General features: G+C 42.0%; 1 pseudogene across 1 annotated transcript; it reads left to right on the top strand.

The window, feature by feature from the left end:
- The first annotated feature begins 2,165 nt into the window (after nt 1–2,165).
- On the top strand, nt 2,166–3,343 carry LOC308562909 (heterogeneous nuclear ribonucleoprotein A1-like; annotated as a pseudogene). The gene is made up of 2 exons: nt 2,166–2,981; nt 3,214–3,343. The product of its transcript is annotated as a heterogeneous nuclear ribonucleoprotein A1-like (transcript).
- Nucleotides 3,344–4,278: the final 935 nt, after the last annotated feature.

Genomic DNA, 4,278 nt, shown 5'->3' with positions numbered 1-4,278 from the left:
TTCAAACTTGAAGTCTGGTATCTGGATGAGGTTCCTCTGGTACATCATAAAAAGCATTATAGTATGTGTTTAGGGCAGAATGGTGCAAAGAATTTGTATTTTTACTTTACAGGATTCTGCACCATTCTGCTCCTAAACATACTATAGTAAGAAAGAGACCAGACAACCACTGCAGACATTTAAATTCAAAAAGGGGAGGAATTAGAGACACGTAGCAATCACTGGTCTATGACATTTCTGAAACCCAACGGTACTATATTTTTAGGTCCCTCTACTCTAAAGGCAGAGAAATTTCCTGATTAGGACCCAGTTTTGCTCCCTGAAAGTAGTTCCCTAGTCCATCATTCTCCTTGACTTGTGGTTTTGCCCTCAGGTCTCTTGGCTCCATCCCCTGAGATATTATTTCCTCTTCTCTAAGAATTGGCAGCGTTTTCAGCTGAATAGCTTTCTCAGCTTGCTTCCTGTCTATAGAGAGTTGGACATCCAGAAGCCTCTCTTCATTGTGAATGAACTCTGTTCCTTTTAGTCTAAGGCAGTACAACTCCTTTAAAAACTATGTGGATTTCTGGTATATAAAGTCTTAGTCCACTCCAGTAGATAGACCTCTCTTTACTCTGGGCAGCAAGTTAAACAGATGTAGGAAAGTGCCTTTAAAATTTGTAAAGCTCTTGTTCTTCTGAGAGGTTCTACCAGGTTTTCTGAGGTATTGACAGAGGGTTTTTAAACCATACCTTCAATTTCATCTTTTCCTGAAGTTATTTCTTACTCTGAGGATCTTGCCAACTGAAAAGCCTTGGAGATGAAAAATGATTTTATTTTTCAATCAAGCACATGCCAGGCCTCTAACTTCCCTCTAAATTCTATATTCTATATTCCAAATTCATGGGAGGAGTGGAAAGTCACACTACAAAGGTGTATATGAGCAGGGATGGAGGAATTATCTCAGCCATTTTTGCAAACAATTTACATCAACCATAGTCCCAAACATAATGTTCAAAGCCCATCTGTCCCCTCGCAATTCTACACATCACATAAAATATTATTTCTCCTCATAGTTATTAAATTGCGCACCATTATCTGAGCTTCTTCCGCCGGCTGCCTAGGCTCAAAGTATTCAGGCATCAACTTAAAGCCGAATCCCAGCGTCTCTCTTCATTGCACATGTTGCTCATGAGAAACAGGTGGGCCTTGCTGTAGTGAATTCTCTCAGGTGCTCCCGTCCATTTTTCATGAGAGTCTCCACACACAAGTCACTGTTTAACTTCCCGGGTATTACAGTTTACTGTCTGATGTCTTAGTCATTTCCCGCATCCCGGGAATAAAGTGGGGAGTAGGTAAGAATTATTATCCCTGACATACTGCCGAGCCTGTGGCTTAGTTAGAAAGAAAGCCAGCCATTCCTGAGGCCCCACTGCCTCTCTTGTTCAAGTTAGAATGTGAATAAAATGCTGTATTGAGTTGTGGCTTCTACGTTTCACAGGTATTCTGATCATTACGAAGTTGCTCAGTCAACCAATTGTGAGTAAAGCCGGTCGGTACTGTGAAGCCATTTTCTGAAGGTGTAAAAATAAATTAGTCATGATGATTAAGAATATCGATAAGAAAATCCTCTTCCATCACGATGAAATGTTTTCAAACCTTTAGAAGTTACCAGAAGTCAACTGGGAAATTTGGAGCATAACAAGGGAACAATGAAAAAGTTGTTCCGTTTGACCATACATTAAGCTATTTTGTAATTTTCCTCCAAAAAAAAAGAAACAGAAACAAAGACCAAAACAAACAAACTAAAACACTTTCAACCCAAACCTTCTCAACAATGCTGAGTTTTTCTGTGTACCCTAACTGTCCTTGGTCCACACTCCCAGCTGCTTTTTGTGATCCAAATGGCTGTTTACTTCCAGAAAAAACAAGCAAAAGGAAACACTGAAGGACGCCTCCTTCAACATTGACCTTGACAAACATTTTAACTCACTCAGTTCAGCTTCTCTTTATTAAGAACCAACTGGACAACCTTTCTGCTGGTAGATGCCTTGAGTACAAATCGTTGAAGTCTCCCCTCCAGCAGTCATCAGGTCTAAGTCAGAGCCCGAATAGCTGCGGAAGCTCTTTATTGGAGGTTTGAGCTTTGAAACAACCGATGCGAGATGTGAGCAATGGGAACACTCACAGGCGGGGTGGTGATGAGAGATCCAAACACCAAGTGCTCCAGAGCCTTTGGGGTTGTCATGATTTCACTGTGGCGGAGGGGGATTCAGCCACGAATGCAGAGGCACATGAGGTGGATGGAAGAGCTGTGGAACCAGAAAGGGCTGTCTCAAGAGAAGATTCTCAAAGACCTGGTGCTTACTTCACTGTGAAAAAGATTTTCATCGGTGGTGTTAAAGAAGACACTGGAGAACACCACCTAAGAGACTATTTTGAACAGTATGGGAAAACTGAAGTGATCGAAATCATGACTAATTGAGGCAGTGGCAAGAAGAGAGAGAGGCTTTGCTTTTGTAACCTTTGATGACCATGACTCTGTAGATAAGATTGTCATTCAGAAACATCACACTGTGAATGGCCACAACTGTGAAGTAAGGAAAGCCCTAAGCAAGAGATGGCTAGCGCTTCATCCAGCCAAAGACGTCCGAGTGGTTCTGGAAACTTAGGTGGTGGTTGTGGAGATGGTTTTGGTGGGAATAACAACTTAGCTTGTGGAGGGAACATCAGTGGTCGAGGTGGCTTTGTTGGCAGCTGTGGTGGTGGTGGATATGGTGGCAGGGGATGGCTATAATGGAAGCAATTTTAGAGGTGGTGGGAGCTACAGTGATTTTGGCAATTATAACAATCAACCTTCAAAATTTGAACCTATAAAAAGAGGAAACTGGAGGCAGAAGCTCTGGACCCTGTGGTGGTGGAGGCCAATACTTTGCCAAACCACGAAACCAAGGTGGCTATGGTGGGTCCAGCAGCAGCAGTAGCTATGGCAGTGGCAGAAGGTTTGTTTTTTGTTTTTTGTTTTTTAATATATCTTTGATTTCAGAGAGAGGAAGGGAGAGGGAGAGAGAGAGATAGAAACATCAATGATGAGAAAGTTGTCATTGATCGGCTGCCTCCTGCACGCCCCCAACTGGGGATTGAACCTGAAACCTGGGCATGTGCCCTGACTGGGAATCGAACTGCGATCTCCTGGATCCTAGGTCAATGCTCAACCGCTGAGCCAGGGAGAAGGTTTTAATTAGTGCCAGGAAACAAGGCTTAGCAGGAGAGGAGAACCAGAGAAATGACAGGGAAGCTACAGGTTACAACATATTTGTGAACTCAGCCAAGCACAGTGGTGGCAGGGCCCAGCTGCTACAAAGAAGACATTTTAAGACAATACTGTGTGAATGGGGAGAAAACTTTAAATAATCATATTTTCTGTTCTGTGGAAAGTGTAAAACATTCCAACAAAGGGTTTTTAATGTAGATTTTTTTTGGCACCCATGCTGTTGAATTGATTGCTAAATGTAATAGTCTGATCATGACGCTGAATAAATGTGGCTTAAAAAAAAGACACACCAACTGGACATCCCAAGTCTATAAGGAAGGGGCCACGGAGGAGGCAGCAGGAGTGAGATCAGTTAGGAAACAGTCCTTGTGTGCCGCTTTTATAAGCAGTCTCACAACTTGACACAACTCTGCAAAGCAAAGCAACTTGATTTCCCACAGGTGTGAGTTAGCATCTACCATCTCCCAGGCAGCTGTACTATGTGTATGAGGCAACATTGTTAAGTGGTTAAAGTCTGGACTCAGAGCCTGACTGACTGGGTTTGAATCTGGGATCATGGCTTAGTTACTGTGTAACTTTGGGCAAGTTGTCTAACCTCTCTGTGTCTCAGTTTCTCCATCTGTGAAATAGTAATAATAGTACCTCCCTCTTTGGGTTATTGTGAGGGTTAAATGGTTAGAAGTGTGTTTGGTACTCAGAAATGTTATAAGTATTCAATAAATTAATTAAGAGTAAGAAAAGATTAAAAAATCTTTGATGAATATGTGCATACAAAGGGAACATTAATACAAACATTAAATTACCCAATTAACTTGAAAGGGTATTGTGAAAAGGAGCTTTTCTAGGGTATGAGACTCCATCATTGCTAGAATAACTATAAAACACACTTTCCTCTTTGAGGAAAACCCTTATTATACCCTTTTTTCTCAGGCATTCCCACTCTCCCACACCCATTCTCCCATGAGACAGTACATGAGCTTTGGAGTGAGATACACATGTCATCACTCAAGCTCTGTGACCTTTGA

The sequence above is a fragment of the Miniopterus schreibersii genome (genome assembly GCF_964146895.1).
Source record: "Miniopterus schreibersii genome assembly, chromosome: 10".
Classification (NCBI taxonomy): Eukaryota; Metazoa; Chordata; class Mammalia; order Chiroptera; family Miniopteridae; genus Miniopterus; species Miniopterus schreibersii.
The sequence above is the reverse complement of the archived record's forward strand: the minus strand, read 5'-3'. Positions and strand labels throughout refer to the sequence as shown.